The sequence below is a fragment of the Acartia tonsa genome, chromosome 7, assembly GCF_053477335.1.
Source record: "Acartia tonsa isolate MP-2025a chromosome 7, ASM5347733v1, whole genome shotgun sequence".
NCBI classification, from domain to species: Eukaryota; Metazoa; Arthropoda; class Copepoda; order Calanoida; family Acartiidae; genus Acartia; species Acartia tonsa.
This window is the reverse complement of record NC_137266.1, coordinates 30,298,634-30,323,502: the sequence shown is the minus strand read 5'-3', so window position 1 is coordinate 30,323,502 and position 24,869 is coordinate 30,298,634. Positions and strand designations below refer to the sequence as shown.

The 24,869-nt window shown below is 32.9% G+C and overlaps 1 pseudogene; it reads left to right on the top strand.

Annotated features, from left to right (window-relative positions):
• The first annotated feature begins 1,729 nt into the window (after positions 1 to 1,729).
• On the top strand, positions 1,730 to 1,826 carry LOC145325288 (U6 spliceosomal RNA; annotated as a pseudogene).
• Positions 1,827 to 24,869: the final 23,043 nt, after the last annotated feature.

Here is a 24,869-nt window from a genome sequence, read left to right as displayed (position 1 = left end):
ATCCTTGTTTAAATGACATACGTATGCCATTTACTATTAACCTGTATAATAACTCATTATTATAACAATTTTGCTATTTAATATTTTGTGTTGTATTAAAATAGTAATTATGATTACACAGTAACTTTTTATATATGTAGAATGTTCATGACTTTTATTTTAATATGTATGATATCTTTTCCTAAAGTTGAAATATATCATTTTGAAACAACACAATCTAAATATCTGAAAGTAGATATCAGGGAATTATAATCCCAATTAATGCAGAAAACCAACCATTTGATTGCAAGAACTAGAAATCCCAATTGTGCATGGTACGCCTTTTTGGGGCTAAGGCATTTTCCCCAATTAATACCATAATTAGTGCTCATCTGACATAGCAACTTCTTTAGTTTAGTTAAGGCATTGTTTGCGCCAAGATTCGGCAAGTGGGATACATTATACAACCTTTAAATTTGTTTAGGCTAACTAGTACATAATTATCTAACCACTCTTCAACTAGAGTGTATTTGTTGGCTTTATTTTATTTAATTTGAATTTGCTTTGCTCTGACTCGCCTCCTGTGGCTTTCCATCAAATAGTCAAATAACAGCTTTGTACAGGGACACGGAAATAAATATCAAAACAGGACAAACAGGTGTTGGGTAGGAGATGAATTCGAATGACGGCCTAAGTAATGACGTTAAAAATGGATTAGTTGTCGGTAGTACGTTTGTTCGCATAATCATGTACTTTATTCGCAAGATTTGGATCAGTTTTACACCAATATAAAAACTTTGGAGGGTTTCAGACCCAAATAAAGCTATAACATCCATGAAAGGTAATGAATTGTAATTCATAAACAAAAGAAAGGATGACAAAATCTAAACCAGCAGAGCAATAATAATTATCGCTGCAAAAAAAGTAGAAAGTAGAAATAAATCAAAATAATGTTGGTTTCTTCATTTAACCCTTACAGATCGGGCCCCAATTTCCACCAAAAAAGATCGGGAGTGGGGGGGACTAATTTAGCCCCCCCCCCTTCTCTATCTCGGCTCCTGTTACAGTTAGAGACATAAAAATTTTTGTGGTGGTTCATTTACATTTTTAGAGAAAATTACTTTTTCTAGTCATATCGGTCAGACCGCACCTTTTGCCCCCCCCCCTCCGATCTGTAAGGGTTAAGTTAAACATATATTCTTAAATAAAAGTTGCTACGCTACCAAAGATTGCAATTTTATACCACCCAAAAAAAGTTTTTTAAAATTATTTTCTTAATCTTACCACAAACACAGATAAATATTTTTTCTTAAAAATGTAAAGATAAAAAAAGTGTGCAAATCCCAAAAATTGCAAGTAGAAAAATGTCAGCCCTCGCCCCCCCCCCCCCCCAAATATCTTTATATACATAATAATCATAACCTAACATGAACATTCTATTAGTTATGTAGGTGAATTGATATTTTACAGAAATCAATGTATGATTATTTATCCCTAAGCCTATGTTTTTGAGTAAAATTTTCACGACGGGACACCTAAAAAAAGTGGCACAGCTACTCTCTGTCAAGGTTAGGGACATATATTCTGTAGAAAAGTTAGATAAGTGATAATTTTAGAATTTATTTAACCTAATTCGTCTGGGTTTTTTTTCGGCGTTTTCACTCAAATTCCGTTGTCGAGCACAAAACCTCTTTCCTCTCAACTTTTGATATAATTAAGTTAAAAATAAGGTGATAAGTATTTTGTCCCGGTACTTGCTTCGGCAGTACATATACTAAAATTGGAACGATACAGAGAAGATTAGCATGGCCCCTGCGCAAGGATGACAAGTATTTTGTCCCATTTTGCGAAAACAAGACTCGACAAAAAGGCTGAAAAAATGAGCCGTGTGACGTCAATAGATCCATCCTTTTTAAGGGGTTTCCTTTTACACTTCTTCTCATCTCTCAATTGTTCTTAACAATTGTTTTTCAGAATATTGCTCAACTCCCCCCCCCCCAAAAAAAGCTAAATTTTGCAGCTACTGTCCCAACCTTACTTTCCCACCAATGTTTTTGCCTGCAAAATTGTAATTGCAATTATGTTTTATGTCCAAAAAAGGAGCGAAACAAGGACGATAAAATGTATAGAAGGAAAGCTTAGAATTAATAAAAAAACTTAAACGTAAGCAACAGAGAGGTCTAAAGGGATAAGACAATAACCGATAAATTGATGCACATACCCAAAGATGATACACAAAATAGTACCTTCTGCAGATTACAATTAGTGTTTGAAACGATTAGACACTAAACTTAATAAACCAACCAATTAAGATTCCAGTCCCCAAAGTTTTAAGCCATTAAATAAGAAAACGTTATTAAAAAACTTTGGGGGCTAGTACAATAAACGCCCAATGTCCCCTCCCTACCTATAAGAAACATATATTGGATCTTATTGACCTGTATTAGTTCTGTACCATTTTTTCTATAAAAATAATGCTAAAAGCTTCAAATTTGTAGTATGATTCAATCAAGTCTGCATTTGCAGAACAAGACATACAGACGTGCGAACTTGTACAGTAGCCATGAAATAAATTAAAGAAAAGAGAAAAGAAAAGATGTTGGTATAAAAAGTTAGCTACTTTAAGCTAAAAGTGCAAATTTAATAATTGTCCTGGAAATGGGCTAAACGGTCACTTTTATATCTCTTTCCTTTTCTGGACAAAAGTATATAATATGGATCTGAAAAAAGTTTTCATAACCTAGGGATGTGTCGAAGTTTCTACTTAATGAAGTATTATAAGTCAGAGAGCTAGGGTACAATGGGCTGTTTATTACACTAGTACCCAAAGTTTTATAAAAATGTTTTCTCATTCGTTGGCATAACAACTTTGGGGACTTGATTGGTTGGTTTAATAAGTTGAGTGTTCAAAGTTTTAACCACTAATTTTAATATTCAGAAGGGGTTATTTTGTGTATCTTCACATTCATTGGGGATGTACAACAATTTATCGGCCATTGTCTTATCCCTTTAAATCCCTGATTAAGTGTTATTTTATAATTTAAAATTTCATCTAATTGTACTATGAATCACCATTTCAGATATCAAGATATTAAAACAATTATAGTATGTAAATTTGTTACGCTATCATGATTATTCTTATTTGTTAAAGGAATCCTCATTAAAGTAAGATTTCTGTACAACCCTAAACTTTACAATAATTTGAAAAGAGACCTTTTCTTGAGAAAGATGTTATAATGATACCTTTAATAACTTGGGAACTCTTTTTATACATCTCTGATTCACATTAGAATGCAGCACCATTTTACAATGCTTGGTTTGTAGTAGCAGAAGAATAACTATGTCGGCGTTTTCCATCAATTTGCTTTGTTGAGCACATTAAACCCCACATCCTATTAATAAAATTAAAATTTAGAGGGCGATTGGTAGTTTTTTGTTAGTTTGTTTAATACTTCGGGAAAGGTTAAACAATGGGCAGCCCCGCAGGGTTAGGGATTCAAGCAGGGGTTTGGCATTGAAAAAAAGCTACCTCGTCCTTAATTCTAATAAGGGGGTTTCAGTGCTCGACAGGCACTATGATGGAAACAAAAATTATGTTTTGAAGTAGCATAACAATAATAAGCACATTACTTTTAGTTGGAAAGTCCTTCTGAACTGTTATACATTTTAAACCTATAATTAAGCAGCAATTTTCAGAAAACCATATAAAATAGGAGGTATTTTTGAAATTATTGCAAAAGCTATTAGAATTTGTTGATTTTAAATTGTTTTTAGTGTTTCAGTAGCAAATTTACAAAATATTTATCATCCAAAAGTTACAGATAAAGATCAACATAAAATCAATGATTCCTATATTAATAAGGTATAATCTTAGCTACGTATCATCGTAGTAACTCTCTAATGGCGATAATTATTTATCAAAATACATAAGCCAATAAATCCTTATAATAAAGTAACAGGATGTCTGTTTGTGTGTACCGATGGATCTCGCTAACCGCTTTACCGATCGGGTTCTCCTTAACAGGGCAGCTTCTCATAGGTCCTGGGAAGGTTTATAGTTACTTTGGGGGAGGGTGCCACCACCCTCCCCAGATAAATCGCCAAAAATAATAAAAATAAAAACACCACCCTGTGGATATTTACACAATCTAGCGGCGAAAATAATATTTTTGGTAAATGGATGATTTTCATACAAATTTTTAAAAGGATTTTACGTGTCCCTAGAGTCCTGCGTATCTGCTAGTTCATTATAAAGCATTAGAGTTTTAAGCAAATTTACTAGGGATTAATATCGAAATGTTCTGTTCCCTTAATATCGGAAGCTTCATTACTATGAATACTGTGCCATTTATGATTAAAAATCTAAATTTTAATAGAATATGCTCCAAAAAGCATCAATGTATTTTAAATAATAAGAAAGCACAAGTATACAGATATATGGACTACGAAAGAATCTCTGGGAATATTCGGTAGGAATGCACATTGCGTGAGTAAGATTATACCCCTTCTACCACCACCATACCTTACATATACATACGCGTAATCAAGTGGAGTTAAGAGGACACTCTGTGAGTCTTATTTATTGTGTGAGCCAGACTATAGTCCTTTCACCATACCTTACACACACATACGCGTAATCAAGTTGAGTTAAGAGGACACTCTGTGAGTCTTATTTATTGTGTGAGCCAGATTATAGTCCTTTCACCATACCTTACACACACATACGCGTAATCAAGTTGAGTTAAGAGGACACTCTGTGAGTCTTATTTATTGTGTGAGCCAGATTATAGACCTTCCACCATACCTTACACACACACACGCGTAATCAAGTGGATTTAAGAGTACACTCTGTGAGTCTTATTTATTGTGTGAGCCAGATTATAGACCTTCCACCATACCATACATATGCATAGGCATAAACTAGAGTGTTAAGGACACTCTCTTATTCTGTAATATAATCTTTTAGACATCTCGCTATACTGCTTTAGGATGATCATATTCAAATAAAGTTTGTCTCCTTTTTTTACAATTGGAAACATGGTGTTTTAACGGGATTTGAGCATGGCGTGTATAGGTCCCTCTAGGTAGAGGTTCCCTGTAGGAGTTAGGTAATAAAGATAACTATAAAAGCATCGTCAATATTTACAAATGAATTTGAAAATCCAAAAATGGTTTACTTTTGGAGAGTCCCTTGAGAGGCGTAACAGAGGTAGAAATTTGGGCATTTTCGGGGAGGGGGGAGGACCACCCCGGCCCACTTCAGATATTAACCTCTGGCTCACTTGAGGTCATTCCTAAAGAAAATTATATAACAGCAGGATTTAGGCTATATTAAAGCTGATATTGTACTGTTATGCAACTGCAATAAAAATCTGTTAAAATCCTACTTCAATACCCATATACAAAACACACTCACAAATACAAACTAATATTTTGTCAGTGATATAAATTGTGTATTTCCTTAGATTTTTAGTTTTAACAGAAAAAATATGGAAGTTAGAATTTTGTTTAAAGGGATTGCAAAAAACTAGCATAATAACTATTAGGTAGATTAGGTTACATCTACTCATGCTTAATGTTTTTGCTTTTTAATTTTTCCTTCATATTGCATTCATTATTTTAAAAAAAGGATAGTGGTTGGGTTCTGGTTGTTCATTTACAGGTATAAGTGTAAGCAACCTTTTCTGAATTTCTATATGTGTAAAAAAAGATCACCAAATACACTTGAATAAAAAAAGACAGGAGGTTGTGATTTAACCCCTTTTAATCCTGGATACTAGATCTTTTCATGAAAATACTCTTTTTCGAATTTTAGTCTTCTGCTAACCTAAAAAGTTACTTTAGGAGCCTAGAAATACATGTACAAAATTTCAGCTCTCTATCTCTACTGGCGACCTAGCGCCAGGCATGTAAAATATCAACAGATAACGGTAGCACGGCGGTTTTAACAATATCACAGCAATGTGCAGGTTTTAAGCTCTTCTGCATATTTCAATTTAAACACATAAGAGCAAAGATATATTATCCCAAAAATCTTTTGTCAAAGTCTACTCTACACCTAGCGCCAGTCAGTTTTCTAAAATCATGCCTTTTATACCTGTGAAAATAGAAATCGCCAGCGCTAGGTGTAGAGTAGACTTTGACAAAAGATTTTTGGGATATTATATCTTTGGCCTTATGTGTTTAAATTGAAATATGCAGAACACTTAAATTCATCTTCCAAGCCATTCTCTAGGCATTTTAATTTTTTTTATGAAATAACGGTATTTCAAAACTTCCCTTTGAAAAGGCCTAAAAAATATCTTTTTTTGTCACTTTTTTCATTGCTTATAGTTAAAACTTATTAAGATATTATGCTCAGTTAAAAAAAATCGGCGCCTCCAGCACCAAAACCGGCAAAAACTGGCAGTTAAACTTCTGTGCCCCTACTTGCCCCCCTCTTCGGTAAACAGTAGTTATCTCAAGAAGTAAAAGAGATATCAACACACAGAAAGAAAACTTTTTAAATAAAACTGAACTAAGTAATTATTACACATTCAATTTTGGGACTTTCCTTCTAGGGGCTTTGGAGCAAAAGACCCACCAAAACACTAATAATATGAGTTCTGAGCTTATTTTTAAAGATATCAACCTAATTTTTTTTGAGAATACTTTTTTCACATAACCAAACTCAGCAACCTATACATATTTCATTTTGGGACTTTCCTTCTAGGGGCTTGTGGAGCAAAAGACCCTTCAAAACACTAATAATATGAGTTCTGAGCTTATTTTTAAAGATATCAACCTGATTTTTTAAAAATCTTTTGTACCGTAATTGAACTCAGTAACATTTACAGATTTCATTTTGGGACTTTCCTTCTAGGGGCTTGTTTGGCAAAAGACCCCCAAAAACTAAAAATATGAGTTCTGGACTTATTTTTAAAGATATCAACCTAACTTTTTTTGAGAATACTTTTTTCACATAACCAAACTCAGCAACCTATACATATTTCATTTTGGGACTTTCCTTCCAGGTGCTAGTGGAGCAAAAGACCCCCCATAATTGAACTCAGTAACATTTACAGATTTCATTTTGGGACTTTCCTTCTAGGGGCTTGTTTGGCAAAAGACCCCCAAAAACTAAAAATGTGAGTTCTGGACTCATTTTTAAAGATATCAACCTAATTTTTTTTTGAGAATACTTTTTTTCACATAACCAAACTCAGCAACCTATACATATTTCATTTTGGGACTTTCCTTCCAGGTGCTAGTGGAGCAAAAGACCCCCCAAAACAAAATTTTAACCCCCCCCAAAAAAAGCTTGGACGCCCCTGCTGAGTTTGGTTATGTTAAAAAAGTTTTCTTTAAAAAAATCAGTTTGATATCTTTAAATATCAGCTCAGAACTCATATTTTTTGTGTTTTGGGGGGTCTTTTGCTCCACAAGCCCCTCAAAGGAAAGTCCCAAAATGAAATGTGTAATCATTACTGAGTTCTGTTTTCTTTAAAAAATTTTCTTTAAAAAAATCAGGTTGATATCTTAAAAAATAAGCTCAGAACTCATATTTTTAGTTTTGGGGGTCTTTTGCCCAACTAGCCCCTAGAAGGAAAGTCCTAAAATGAAATCAGTAAACATTACTAAGTTTCATAGACGTCCAAGAGGGGGGTAAAGTGGGGATTTCCCCCCCCCCCCCAAACGAATTTGGGCGTGCCCCCACCCCCAAAAAAAGCTTGGACGCCCCTGCTGAGTTTGGTTATGTTAAAAAAGTTTTCTCAAAAAAAATTAGGTTGATATCTTTAAATATCAGCTCAGAACTCATATTTTTGTGTTTTGGGGGGTCTTTTGCTCCACAAGCCCCTCAAAGGAAAGTCCCAAAATGAAATGTGTAATCATTACTGAGTTCTGTTTTATTTTAAAAATTTTCTTTAAAAAAATCAGGTTGATATCTTTAAAAATAAGCTCAGATCTCATATTTTTTGTGTTTTGGGGGGTCTTTTGCTCCACTAGCACCTGGAAGGAAAGTCCCAAAATTAAAAATGAAATGATGAAGTTCGCTTTTTAAAGGAAGCTTTTTTATTTTTAGATTTAAGCCACGAGATAGTTTTTGGCTATTTTGTCATTTTTCTATGATTTTAGTATGTATTTTTAAATTATAAAAGTATGTTTTTATTACTTGATAGAAAAGCACAATAGAAATTTTTTTGTTGTTGTTACTGTTTTGTGATATTTTAAGCCACCTTTTTATGGAATTTCTTATAAACTATAGACATCAAAACTTCTTTGTTCTACTGTCAGTGTTTTAAGATGGGAAGATGCTCTGAAAGTCATATGTATTGGTTAGTTGCAAATATGAATATAGAATGAAACTTGCTAGTTAAATAAAAATTTTATGACCGACAGTCTGACGGACAACTAAAGTATATATATATGGAATTCTCATTGATTTAGAAATCTTCACAAAAAACTCTGGGTCGTATATGACCCAAAAAACAGTTTCTAAGAATTATTTTATAAAATAACAAGTACTTTTCTTTGACCTTTATGAAAAAGAGAAAGTTATAAAATAACAGTAATAAAGTAGTAAAATCCGTGGAACTCGACCCTGTCTTTGTTCACGGGGCCTAAGAACATAAATAAAACAGAATCACCCAACATAACAAAGACTCGGACGAACATTCCACTTTAACATACATAAAAATCATTTAAATAAAACATTCGCTCTATCCAGTTTCTATATCCAGTTTTATCCAGATATGTTAAAATGGCCTAGTTAGAATAAAACGCGCTACAACCTTCTATTTTTGCGCAAACAAAATCATAATGCAATAGACAGACAAACACACTTTCTACTTTGATAAACGTTTCCATAAAACAACAAATTTACCACAAAAAGTGTATTTTTCTTCTTTGGAAAGTGGATATGTATAAACTTATAAAAATATCAATAAATTTGTATAACAATCAAATAATAATAGATTATCAAAATTTGTGATTTTTAACATGTAAAAATAAAATGATAACATTTATATATTATTGTAGATAAACCAGTAATTTAAAAATAGTAGTAATGATATAGTGTATGTTAAATATTTTTTCTATAAAATGTGTGATTTTGCTATTTTTCCCATAAAATTTTCACTGTATTGTTCGAGTACATATCACAAAAAGGGTTAGCTCACCTTCCACATATTAAAACTTTCACTGGATGTGTCTATAAATATGAGAAGACAAGGGAAGACATCATCAGTTTTCGGGGTACCACTATCTCAGGTTCAGTTTCTAAATCTTGCAGCAAGCCCGTTCCTTTGTGATGTAAACTCGTACAGCAACAAAACCTGTAATGAAATAGTTTTTAATAATTAAATTGGAATTTTAGAACTGTAAATAAAATACTAAAACTTAAATGGGTTTTTTTTCTCTTTATTTAATTTAAGGGTTTAATCCCAATATTGTTAATAAATATGTAAAGCAGAATGTCCTCCGCTTTTGGCTTATTAAACAAACGTCTGGGTTAAAAACCAGGCTAGAGGAAATAACGTCCTAACAAATTGTTTAATAAACTTTGAAGGCCAGGGATAAGGGTTGGCAGTAGAACTTGAGTAGGAAAACTGATAGTTTTAGGGCAGACTGACTCTAGGTGTAAAAGTATAAATAACTTAGTCTCAATCTGACCTAAAATTTAGGACATGGTACAAAAGGGTTAAAAAATACATTGATATTTCTGACGGGACGGTTAAATCGGCTGTATCTACGAGTAAGTGAGAGTTGTAGCTAGGTGACATTAACAAATCTAGCTCCTCGGGACCAGCGAGACGTCCCAGAAGTGGTTCCGTTACCGGATTCATCGTCACCCAATCAAAGTAAGTAACCATAGTAATAATAGAAATTTTTTTCCAGAGGGGGATATTTTGGAACTAGCTAATATAATTGAGTAAAGAAGGCCTATTTACTTGAATAACACATTAGGCTGTTTCAAAATACAATTTTTTCACATTTTTACCTATTTTTCCAAATAGATAAAAAAGTGAATACCTCCCCGGAATTACTATTCTATTCTCATAAAAAGGACCAAAACGAGAAAATAATAGTAATGTGGGATACAGATGTAAATTATATATAAACTTACCAATAAATATTCAAAATAGAACCAGATCATTATAACAAATCGGACAGCTAAGGCAACATAGAGTAGAAGGAAGGTCAGGGCCCAGACAAAGGCAGCCTCTGGCAACATAATCTCACAGCAACACCTAAAATAAAATAAAATTATAATGACAAGCAAAGTTAGAGATCATATACAATCATTAGATGATGATCTATATATTGAAGATCATCCCTTTAACCAATATCCATTTAACCCAGAATACGCACATTCCAGCGGTAGCGAAATATATCTCCGTGCAAACGATTTTGACGGAGATATACAATATCTTGAGAGAGCTGAGTCTCGTCAAAATATAAATTCCGCTACCGCAATGTCGCTATTTAACAAACTAAAAAACAGGACACAAAATATAACAGTACAAGCCGATGTACACAAGGAGAGTAGGCCAGTAGCCCCTCCGCGCATAAAGGAAGAAAAACTAGACAAAACTAATAGACCAATCAAAGAAAATATCCCAAATGACATTGACTCATATCCAAAAGCTAAAGGCCTCCCATCAGATTACACAGAATTTGAATATGACGCAACTGACGTAGATGAGAGAACTAAAATAGATAAAAAAGGCAAAAATAAAAAAAGTCACAATAAAGATCCTAGTGACCAGTCAGATACAGACAGCAGCTATAAAAGAAAAAGAACTAACAAGACAAAAAAGCAACAAACAAAATATGACACATACAGCAGTGATTCATCTGATAGTGAGTCTGAAACTGTCAGACAGACAAAAACAAAAAAGTATCACAAAAATGACAGAAGTGATACAGATGACACAACAGATAATGACAGACAAGACACAAAATACAAAAACCACGGCAAGGACCAACGTGGAAAGGACAATGACAAACGCCGCAAAAATGACAAAAATGACAAAAATGACAAAAATGACAAAAATGACAAAAATGACAAAAATGACAAAAATGACAAAAATGACAAAAATGATAAAAAAGGCAATAAAAAAAGAGAAAACAAACAAAGAGAAAGAGAAGGTCACGGAGATAGCAGTGACGATAGTAGCACTGACAGTGACAATGACAGAAAAAAAGACAGAAAAAATAAAAGGGATAAACATTATTGGTCTAGTAGTTCGTCAGAAAGCAGTTCGTCAAGTGATGACGAACGCTCCTACGGCTATAAAACTAAAGCTGAGAAAAATACCAACCTGTTAAAACAATTAGAGCTATCAGACAGTCAAGTCCACCAACTCAAGCAGTTACTAACATCCACTCACTCAGCTGTAGACCTTAATATAAAGAAAATTATAAAACTTGTGCCAAAATCACTAATTAAAGGACCATGTGATCATTATAGAATTAGCAAAGAGATAAAGGTGCTCGGTAAGATACCGAACACCTTTTCTGAAGCTACTAATCCTATACTTTTTGTAGGATCCTTTTCATACATAAATGACTTTAAAAGGCCGTTCACACACTCAACATACAATAATCTTCTGGCTCATTACTTCAGCCCAGAGGCCCGAAATAAAATGGACCAATTAGAAATAGATCCGAATAACTTAAAAGGGACTGAATTTGTGACCAAAATTATCACAACAATAGGAGGTGAATTACTTACGTCGTCGGACTACGAGAAAAAGTTCCATACATACAAGTTCACCCCTAAAGATGAGGATCGCCCTAATGTTTGTGCCATAAATTTGGCAGCGTGGCTAAAAAAGACTGGACAGACACCAGAGGCTCAAATGAGTAAGCTAAGGGAAAAAGTGAATAATTATCTTATCCCTAGTAACTTGCAAAGTAGTTTTATAACTGCAACTAACACCCCAGATTGCAACCTTGAAGTCATTCTAAACTGGTTTAGTGTGAACAAAATTTTCTTTGACCAAGCCATTGAAAGGAAAAGGAGAAATAAAGAAAGGCCCGAAAATAAGGCAAATATAGGCCAAATACAGGGAAAAAAGGAAAATAAGTCTAACCCAAAACCAGTTAAACAAATGCCTATAACTGAAGATAAAAAAGTGGACACAAATGAAAACCAAAATAAGCCAGTCCAAAATCAAAACTATAGGCCCCCAAGAAAAACATACCCCCCTTGCCCTCATTGTGCAAAAGAAACACACTTGGAGGAACATTGTATGCGACATCCTGACCCAGATCAGCGTCAAAAGAATAGGGATTGGGTTGAAAAGAAAAGGATGGAAGCAGCTATAAGACTACAATTAAAATGTCTCTTATGCAATCAGGACAGCCACGCTGCCGATACTTGTCCTATTTTTAAAGGGGTGACGCCTTGCCAAGATCCATGCAAGAGGTGCGAAAAATACGGTTTATTCCATAGGCACCACCCCATAAATCACTGCAATATCCCAGAAAAAAACTAGATAGGCAGCCGAGCATCTCCCAACAAGCCCAACTTAATGTAAATAAAGTAAATATGTCCGACACTTATTGGGAAATGCCCGGCGGTTGCCGCCAAGAAAATATAAAAGAAAAAAACTCACTTTTAAATAATATTCAACACATTCCACTCATGGAGCCAGATACAAATACAGAATTAACGCCTCAACCTAAAATAGATAACATAATAGAGTTAAAACAATTAGAACAAGTAGAAAAAAGTCTAGACAACACGAACTTAAATTTTGAAGAATTACAAGATTCTGAAATTTTAAATCAAAAAATGCATGAGATAACAATAAATAAGGAAGAAAATTCGGACATTGATAAGGAAAACTTATTAGAACCATTAAATATTCATGTAAATAAAATCGATAAGGAATTTAATGATATGTTTTCTATAACTACAAGTAACGTGTCCACCCCCAATTACAGTCGGACAAGCAGTCTCGAATCATTAATAACCCCTTCATTATATATGGATGATAATAACGTCCAAACAAATCAGTCTGATGAAAAATCAGAAGACGAACAAATAGACATAAACAAAATAGAAAATAATCCGAATAATGAATCATTAAACACAGATAATAGTAACGAGGACAATGAAGAATTGCCAAGTGACATTTTTAAATATGACATTGATGATACAGACTTACTAATGGAAAACTGTAATATGAGTCGAGCGGAAATAAAAGATGAATTAGAAAAATTCATAAACAATAGCGATGACGATATTAATATTCTATCAGACAAAGAGGACAGTATTAATGATGACAATATAAGTACAAATAGTACAAATTCTGAAGAATATCTAACCAATATAAGCGAAATTTTTAAAGAATTCGAAGAAAATAATAATACGGACAATATAGAAGAAAAAATAGAAAAATTAGCATACGTAGTTGCTAATATTAATTTAAATGACGAACAAACAGACAAAACCTCTGATAAAGAAACAGACATATTTACCTTATTAGAAGGTACAATAAATATTGAAGGGAATAGCGCACAAACTCCAGACAATTCAGTAAACACAAGCCAATCATTGTTTTCTGAAACACAATACATAGATCAATACAAAAAATCAGAGGGAAACATTGAAAACAATGACCCAGAAAATAATAGCATATTCAATAAAATGAAATCAAAGATTAAAAACAAACTAGAGGAAAACACACTAATTAGTACTTTGTTACTGATAATGCTCATTAACTCTCTCGGTCACTTTGCGCCATGGTTAATAATGGGTATAAGCACTATGTTATACTGTTTTAATTATGGGAAGTTAAAATTGAATGAGTGGATGAGCACAATCAGTAACAAAAATGAGAAAATGTTTGATTTGAATAATATTGAAGAAGGCCTAAAAATCAAAACTATTCAATCAAACATTTCTGTACTCGAAAAAATCGAGGTACCCTATCTATTTAACAATCAGAGGCACATTTCGGAACTTGATTGTGGGGCAGCAGTCAACTGTATATCAGCCAACTTAATTAAACAGTTGCTCCCCACATACAAGTTCCTAAAAAGTGCCAAACAATATCGCCTTAATTCTGTCGAAGGAGCCAACATAGAAGTTGAATCCTGTAAAAAAATACCATGCGTATTCGACGATGTAGGTAAAGTTTTTCTTGACTTTCATATACTAAAGGAAGATAATATTAGCCTTTTAGGACGCCCGTTTATGACCAAGATGAATATTTCACTAGAAGTTAAAGGGGAGAAAATAACAATAAACCTTAACCCAGTGAAAAAAACTAAAGAAGCTAAAATACCTTATTGTGTAAACATCAATAATATTAAACTCAGTCAAGGGGAAGAAAAAGAGGAAATTTTTAGTATAAAAAATAAAGGTCAAGAAGAACTCTACCTACCTCATCATAGCAACCACAACAATATAAGCATTTACTATAGAATATACAAAATTGATCGCAAAAACAGCGTGACACTCGGTGTGACAATAAAGAATGTGGGAGAGAACGATCTTGTCTTGAAAAGCGGAGATCTCCTGCTTGGATTAATCCCTTACACACCTGAAAATAAAAAAGAACCAATTAATAAAATTAAAGGTTTTAAAAAAAGTAAGATAGGATCTATAAGAAAAGTTGAGACAATGGACGAAAAAAATCAAAATAATGAGCAATCTAAAGACCTAGTAGTACAAATGAATTTTCGTTCTATAGTTTCAGCCATTTTTATTATCCTACAACACTACATAAAAAATAATATAGTAGCAAATTATTTAACCAAACTAGTAGAAAGTTTCCCATTTGAAGTGAAACTAAAAAATTGAAAAAACCCCAGCCTAAGACTATTATATTTGAAAAGGACCAAATATATAAAAGTATTCAAACAAAACTTAAGATAAATAGTATATTTTCTGCAGATGAAAATAGCGCTCTTTGCTTAAAAGATGTAGAAGATAAGTTTATAAATAACAAAGAAGGAATTGAAATCACCGCTCCACTCCCCCCTCCGCCATTAACATTAGATGAAATTAAAGCAAAGTTAGATTATATAACAAATGAAAATCATAAACAAAAAGTAGCCGAGTTATTACTAAAGTATAACTCGGGTGCTAGTCATAATTTTGATATAGGGGCTTCAAATGTAGAAATGGACTTTCCTTGCCCAAAAAACTTTAACCATAATACCAAAGTTTATAATTTAACTCTAGTAGATACCCTTCATTTAAGATATTTTATAGACCTTTGCATTAAAATGGATATAATAGAATGCTCGCCCCCAGACCAACAATTTGGTTCTCCAGTATTTGTTACAGGGAGAAAAGACCGGCAAGCTCCCCCCCGCATAATAATAGATGCTAGGCAAGTTAATGAAAGTATCCCTTATAATGTAAGTAGTATAACAATGGACCCCATGCAAACGCTTAAATCCATTTTACCCCATGTCCGATATGGCACTTTTGTAGACATTAAGAACGCTTTTTATAACTTAAGATTATCAGATAAAGTATTAGAAAGTGGTGTAAGTAACATAGTGACTAGTTTTGGGTGTTTTCGTTTCAAACGTGCTATAACAGGATATGCAGTAAGTGCAGTCAATAATTTTTTTTGGGTGGAAAATGGTTGCAGCTACTTTAAAAAAGGTAGTTAAATAATAATTAGTTTATGAAAAAGTAATTTTATGGTAAAAGGTCCATCTAAATCACATTTGTTACTTGTTTGTAGTTCAAAAATTTTCTTAGAGTGACATTTTCATTTCGAAGACGACATTATTATATTTATAATATACGCAGCATTTATAACAACTTTAAAATCATCGTTACGTGACAACCAGTGGACGGATTTTAGATTGGTCAACGGATTTGAATTTATTACGACCAGGACTATTTTTTTGTCACCTTGGCCGACTAAATCGGCCAAGGAATAACCGGCTACGGTATTTTTAAATTTTACTTCTATTTTATGCAATTATTATCATGTCTACAACTTTAAAAACATCGTTACGCGACAACCAGTGGACGGATTTTAGATTGGTCAACGGATTTGAATTTATTACGACCAGGACTATTTTTTTGCCACCTTGGCCGACTAAATCGGCCAAGGAATAACCGGCTACGGTATTTTTAAACTTTACTTCTATTTTATGCAATTATTATCATGTCTACAACTTTAAAATCACCGTTACGCGACAACCAGTGGACGGATTTTAGATTGGTCAACGGATTTGAATTTATTACGACCAGGACTATTTTTTTGCCACCTTGGCCGACTAAATCGGCCAAGGAATAACCGGCTACGGTATTTTTAAATTTTACTTCTATTTTATGCAATTATTATCATGTCTACAACTTTAAAATCACCGTTACGCGACAACCAGTGGACGGATTTTAGATTGGTCAACGGATTTGAATTTATTACGACCAGGACTATTTTTTTGCCACCTTGGCCGACTAAATCGGCCAAGGAATAACCGGCTACGGTATTTTTAAATTTTACTTCTATTTTATGCAATTATTATCATGTCTACAACTTTAAAAACATCGTTACGCGACAACCAGTGGACGGATTTTAGATTGGTCAACGGATTTGAATTTATTACGACCAGGACTATTTTTTTGCCACCTTAGACGACTAAATCGGCTGAGGAATAGCCGAATACGATATTTTTAAACTTAACATGAAGAAAATTTGGGCCGATTATGTTCATCGGCCGAATCCGGCCGAAGTCGGCCGATTTCCGGCCGGCCGATAACGAAAACAGCTTGCTAATACTGTTCCAATTTGGTTACACTTTTAAGGGAAGGTTTATAAATGTCTTAGGGTTGGTTTTAGGCTTTGTTCCTGACCTCCATCAGACTCCCCAATAGGATAAGGATCAAACAACTAATATTCTAATATTATAGCTTCTAAAATCCTTATTTCTGAACCGATTTTTAAAAAATAAAGGTCTAGCAGCACAGTTATGGGACCTGGAAAACAATTAAAGCAATCGTTATATGCGTGGATTGAATCATAACAAAGATATTAAAAACCGCATGAAGATTTAGGGTTAGCAGAGTTATAAATTAAAAAAAAAATTTAGCTCAAAGATATAAACTTTTCAGATAATTGGCAATTAAAATCCTTATTTGTATCATAAAAGGTAATAGCTGCACAATCATTCCAAATGTTATAGCCATTTTAGAGAATATTGACTGCACTTAATATGCAGGGACACCTAGTCTACTTTTACACTACATTTTATCCAATATCCATATAAATAAGATGGGCCTACAAGAAATTATTGAATTACTTCTAGTTTGGTTTGATGATCTCTCAATGTTTTCTTGGAAAGAAGAAAGCATTGAGGATCATCTAGCCAAACTAGATATACTACTTAGCAGATTAAATAGACTTAATCTTAAACTAAATCTAGATAAATGCAAATTTATGGTAGATTTAAGCAAGGAAAAAGTAACTGTTCTTGGCTACGATATAGGAGAAGGGAAAATTGTAATCCCTGATAAGAAAAGGAAATTTATAGCCAAAATAGACAGACCAAAAAACTTAAAAGATCTTCAAAGCTTTTTAGGAAATCTTCAATACTATAGAAGCCTTCTATCCCTAACTATACATGGCCATATGAATGCTTTATATAAACAAGTAAGAAACTTTAGTTGGGATGAAGAAGCCGAGTATAATTTCCAAAGCATAAAAAAGATTTTCTTAGAAGATTCCCTTAGTAATGACGCAGCCATCGATTGCGATGTTCAACTGCTCTATACCGACGCGTCTAAGAACGCAATCGGTGCAAGTTTAATAGGATATAAAATAAGGGACTTAATACCAGTCAATCTCCCCCCCTTTTTAGAAATGCCAGAAAAAATAAAGGCATATTTAAATAATTCAAATGAAATTGGTATAATACACCAAGATGAAGATTATTTATCTTTGTTTCATAAAATTTCTAATTTCTTAAACATTGACAAGAATGAAGATTTTGAAAAATGGAAAACAAATTTTTCTATACATTATACAATGAATGTAGAATTAGCCTATCTTCTTGAAACAACAGAAGATAATGTAGAATTGGATAAATTACAGAAAAATAAATTATTCGTAGAAAGAATGAATACTTTGCGGGCTGGGGGATATCCCCCGGAGTGTCCTTTTTATCAAATGTTCCTATTTATGTCTTTTTCGACTTTCAGCAAAAGAAAAATAAAATTAACTTACCAGTCATGCAGAGACGGGAAGTTTATTGACCAAGATCTCCATCGTCGATTTTCTCAGACAGAGTCATCTGAAATAAATATAATACATTATAATGGGATATATTATTATATTGGCTCAAAAGAAGATGTTAAAATAAACGATAAAATCTACAAAAAGGTAGACAAAAATCTAGATATAAGTGATAAAGAAATATATTCTCTAGTAGAAGAATCAATGAAAAAAGGCACAAATGACATAAAAAACAGAGGGAAAATTTTAGGATTTTTCTCAAAGACAGTTGCCCCGAACGTTATGGAGCAGACAGGCATTGTCTATCTAGAAATCTTAGCAATATTTGAGGGACTTACTTTTTTTGAGACAGACATAAAGCCAGTAAAAACTTTAGTATTGACAGACAACATTGCTTGTTTTAAAATATTAAAAAATACTAAAATAGAAAATAGAAAGTCAAAATTAGATTGGATAAGTCAAAAAATATTATTTTGGGTAGGACGATATATTTCATTTTTAAGTATATCAACAAAAGAGCAACTCGCTGATTTTGTAAGCAGGCTCCTGCCTGAGCAAAAACAAAGACTAAATTTCATAATTGACAACATAAAACCAGTATATATAGGAAAAGATTTTGAAATCTACGAACCTACACCCATTGCTCGTGACCGAGAGGGGTTTGAAAATAAAAATAATCAAGTAGATATTCAAGCCATAACAAGGGGAGTGGCGGACAAAGTTATTAAAAAATATGAGGAGTTGAAAAAAACAGGGAAGGCAATTAAAGAAAAAGTGATAAGTATAATGCCTGAAAAAACGCCGACCAAAAAACCTATAAAGGTACAATACCCCACTCCACAACATATTATTACTGACATAATAAGTAATAATAAAGAAAAAAAGGTAATAAATACTCCGAAGAGAGATATTACAAATCAAATTTCTAAGAAAATTGAAAGTAAACAATTATCAGAAAAAACAGATAACAAAAACAACAAAATAATAATAACAGAGAATAAAAACAATAAAATTAATGATCCCTTAACCCCTGAAAATAAAGATAAACTTTCTAAAAAACCTGAAGGGGAAAAATTAGAAAGTAACATTAAAATACCAGACAATAAATTATCAAGTGAGGGAGAAAGTAAGAATAAAAGCACACTTTCCCCCAGCTTAGAAAATACTTTCGACAACAACATAATAAATTATGATGACTTAAACTCAATATTGCATAGTTCAAATCAACCAGTGCTTGCAAAAAGTTTAAGATCTTTAGAACACAGATTAAATAAAAAACCAACCAGGGAAGAAAGGGAAATTATGCGAAAAGAAATAATAGAAAATTATCTAGACCAATCAGTAAAACAACAAGAAAACTCTAAAGAAAACGAAAATGAATTTCCCAGTCATATAGAAGACGAGGAAAATGACAGCATTATATTAAGGCCTAACGCTAATGCAACTTTCGAAAGACTTAGAGTATTCAATAAGTCCACCTTTATAATGTTACAAATAAATGAAGGCATGAGTAACGATGTTTACCCATTTTCTTTAAAATACTATAACAATAAACTAATTTTGCCTTTTAAACTTTATGGATATATTGCAGCACTAACGCATGCTGATATGATACATAGTGGAATTCAAAAAGTATATGATAATATAAAAACAATCTACTATGTAAAACATAAGTCAAAATTATTTGAAATAATAACAGCCCAAATATCATTATGTTTCACCTGCCTGAAAAGCAAGGCAAATCATATGAAATTAGAAAAACAGACGTCAATAACAAGAGCAAATTTTTATAGAAATAATATTGTTACAATTGACATTCTAGAATTTCCTAAGCGACTAAATGAAAACAAAGATATGAAACTAGAAAATATCGCAGGAATTTTAGTCGCGATGGATGTGGCAACACAGTATCTTACTTTATACTTCCTACCAAATCTTAAACAAAAAAGTGTTGAAATGGGCCTAGCTAATTATATTATGATTCATGGACAAGTCAGATTTATATGGTGTGATAATGGAAAAAATCTAAAAAACCAGAATAATACAGAACTACTGAGACAATTAGGGGCTAGATTTTTAGATTCGGCTCCCTATAAATCCGCAAGTTGCGGAAATATAGAGAACCGTATCAAAATAGTCCAAAACTTAATAAGAATAGCTAGGGCCCATGCAGGAAGTATAAAGATCAAAACTGCGTTAAGCACACAAATCCATATTGTAAATACAATGAAACTAATAGGAACCTCCCTCTCACCGTACAACTTACACTGGTTAAGTCTGTACGGTTTCGAGGGAGGGATAACCCAAACAGACGATTTATTTAAGCCTCAATTTAGTTTTGATGAAAAATCATTAGAAACAAGATTTGAAGAATTTCAAAAACCATTCAAAAGCTTACATGACGAAACAAGAGAAGTAATTATAAAAAGACAAGAAAAGAAAATTAAGAAATTAAATCAATATAGATATCCACATAAAATAAAAATTAACCAATTTGTGCTACTCAAAAAAGACGCACAAAAAGGACACGTATTTCATAAAAACAAACCATTATTTGACCTATATGTTTATAAAGTAAGACATGTGGGAAAAACACTTATTACGATAGAAAACATCGTATCAACGGCTATAGCGAGAGTAAATCCGACACAGTTAAAAGTGATAAAGACAGAATTGATTGGAAATTATCAACTACCCCCCAAAATAGCGAAGCACTTTAGGCTCGTCACTATTGACGACATTGAAAGATTCAATGAAGTCAGTAAAATGAACAAATACTTTAAAAGATTACCAAAAGAAACATAATTATTAAATGAGAGCTATGAGACAAGCTAAACAAAATAAAAACTTACCCGATCAATTTCCTCGACTTCAGATATGGAGACACTCTCAAAAATCCCTCTCTCCTCAACTCCCTGCTGGGCGGCGGTAACAAGACCGGTCACCGCCACACCAGCGGCCGAGCCCGAAAAATCTAAAGCAGCATATATGGGCTCGGCACTTTCACGTCCTCTGTCCTCCATAACCGCGAAATGAGAGGAAAGCGGTCCAAAATTCCCAGTCTCAGCACCTCTAATCCGCGTATCAGTTATCTCTCGGAGGTGTTGGGGCCAGCTACTAACCTCCAGCAGAGCATCATGGTACCTAAGCGCTAAGAAACTTAAACGGCCTTTCAATAAGTCATTCTCATGAGACATGCGCTGAATAGTACCACGATGCTCTACAGCCATATCACTAAGCTGCTTATTAAGACTGGAGATTTGACGTAACAAACGGCGTTTAGTCAGATAAAGGCTCATAGCACTCCAGGACAACATCACCTGAAAACAAATAAAAAATTAGAACAAACACAAAAAAACATTAAAATATATCTCCCTGTCCTAGTAAAAGAGAAAGCGAGTAAAAAACACTCCTTTGAATGTTATAAACATAAAAAGTATAAGACCAAGCGAGTACAGGAATGAAGGAATATAGGAAAATATTTAAATTAAACCAAAATAAATTATTACAAAATAATAAAATAATTTTTAATATTAGAAAAAAGAACTCATTAAAATAAATAAGAAAAGACTTTTTAAAAATATTCCTACATTCCTGAAAACTAGGTACTTTGTGAGTTCAAAGACCTGAAAACCAAGCAACAAAGGGTTCAGTTAGTCAAAACCTTTTAAACATAGTGTTACAACATTTTAGTTTTATTAATTATTAAAGATATAAAGTAATAATAATAGAAGTTTCTTATGTTTAAAACCTACAGTAAAAAGACTAAGGCAAGATTTTTATAATCTGAGGAAATAACGTCCGCCGCCTTGTCTTTCCTTTAAAGAAAAACTTATTTCAACAAATGTAATAGACTTCTATAATAATAATTAATGGGAAAATATTTATAACACGCAGTAATGATCGATTTTCAGAATATTGTTTTCTTAATATGCATCCTTATCGATGTAATTGCTTCTATTTTCTCAATAGGATGATACCTACCAGGCCTATTTCAGTTCATCTTTGCTATAATATGACTAGCGATATGACTCGCCAATATGTCGACTTGTACTTGCTATTCATCAATTATTGCATAGAAGATCTTCTGACTATGCTAATCTGGGCCACTAATAAGATCCTAAGGGCCAGATTAGCAAAGGCTATGAGACGGGCAGGGGAGTTAAAGTCACTATATGAGATAATAGGAGCACAATAATATGAAAAACAACAACAAGCCGTAGAAAAAATGATACGCCAGGCCGAGGACACGGACGATTATTTCTTCCGTGTTAAAGGCTTGTGGGAGGAGTTTGACCGTTTCCCACCCAGAGGCTGGAACGAAAGAAACCGTTCACATAAATAATATTATGCTTATGCCCGATTTCATGTAAATTAAAATTTCATTAAAATGTCAAATAAAATATTAAACAGTCCATTATAAGCATTAGCAGACGCATTTAAGAAAATAATTGATACGAAAATTGATTTATATTGTTTGTAATCATATTTTAAAAATCAGGATTAAAGTATAAATATTCACCCAAAAAACTTGTTAATATTATTTAATTTTTATATGTATTTCAAATCAAGGGAATAATATTCATAAAGTAGCGAAAATAAAATAATAAATAAGATTGAAAGGCAAAGGAAACAACTTGCATTATTTCATACGCGCCAACTTGCAAAAGACACACACACCTATGTTTAAACCAATAGGTTACACACACACACACGCCAGTCAGCTGGAAGGAAAGTACAAGTAATACAGTTAAACACACACACTCACATAGACACAGTGGCACACACACACACCATAGTACAAAACAACACACACACACACACACACTAACCAACGAAGGTGAAAGTACAAATAAAATAACACACACACGCAGACCAAGCTAGCTTAATCTCTCAAATTAACCCAAAAAAGGGGAGGTAAAAAACCCCTAGACACACGAAGCGCAGAGCGCTCTAACTTCTCTCTTCAAAACACCTCGTAAAACCAATAATAGACGGTAAACTGAAGAGCAAATCATGGATTAAAAAGTCCGATAACAACTAAACACAATAAAATATAAATGATTTAGACCCCCACCCCTAATTCTCTCTCTCTCAAATAAAATTCTCTTTTCCCCAAAGGAAAACCAAGCAAACACCAAAAATAAAAAACAAGGAAAACCATTTCCAAAATAGGTTAAAATAAAATAACGAATACATACAAATAACAAATATTAAACTAAATAAACAAAAAACACTAATTAAATGAATAAATGATTAATTTATTTAAAAAACAAATTAAAACAAATAAATCAAATTAAAAAATAAAGAATTTCAATCAAACAAGAGAACATGTCTCACAACTAGTAGTGCAGATGGAACAATTAGTCTTCTCCCTAATTCTTCTTAAATATCCACGTAGCATTATGGTTAATGACAACATTCTTCCTTTCACAATAAAAACATCCTCAAATGGATAAGGCCGATATTTTAATATCATACACAGAACATCATAAAGTTCCATCCGAAGCCAAAATCTCTCATCTTCAGTACTTTTATCCGCATAAATTCCTTTCTCTATATTCGAAATCCAACTCTGCACTTCAGTTTCATAGTTAGAACATAGTAAATTAAAATCAATGGTAGAACTCATAGCCAGACTTTCCAAAACAACGTCACAAATACAACTAAAACCCAACCACAGGTAAAAAATAAAAAATAATCACCTCTTTTAAAATAACACCCCCAACCAATTAAAACAAAACTTTTCAAGGACAAAACATAACAGCGACACCGCGCGCAATTAATAACAAAAGAAAATAAAAAAGAGATAAAAAACAAGAAAAAAACTAAAATATCAAACACAAAATAAATAAATAGGACAACGCCAAGAAAATAAATAAAATTAATAAATGAACTCAAAACATTTATTTAGCAGTAAAACTAACTACACAAAATTATTCTTAAATTCAGCATCTAAAGCTTTATACTCGTCCAGTATAGGCCGCATCTTGTTAACAAAATCACTATAATCCTCACCAAAAACGGGGCGTACGATCATAAATTTGTTAAAAAGGCAGGCCAGACGTGATGAAAAATCAGAAACGTAAGCTGCATCCATTTCTTTACGGTCAGAAAGCAAAATTTTCTCATCAAAACGCGTTCTCAAAAAGGAAATAATCTCCCTAAGATCTTCCCAACGCTCAGAAGCCTCATCGAATGTATATTGGGAAAGACGCTTTTCAATCTCATCTATTTCAGACATTTTTCGACAAACAACAAAACACGAATAATAAATAAACCAAAATATTTCAATTTATAAACCAACACTAAGACGCGCAAAACCAGGCGCACACAAAACACAAAGGAATTAAAATTAGAACTCACAAACAAACCTCATAAACACAAAAAATAGGGAGAATGTACCCCCTATTTCTCTATACACAAAGGACAGAAGAGAAAATAAATAGAACTAAAAATAAACTATTTTAACAATAAAAATCTAAAAATAACCCAAATCCCTCACCACCCAAATAAAGACACTCTAAAAAATAGAAATTTTTTTAGAGGGGGATATCGTAAAAAACATAAAGATCATAATTCCTCCAAACGAACAAAATTAAAATATAAAATAAAAGGCAAAATAAAATAAAAAGCCGAAATAAAAGGTTAATAACTGCAAAAAAGTAAGTAAAAAAGGCACATCATACATAATAT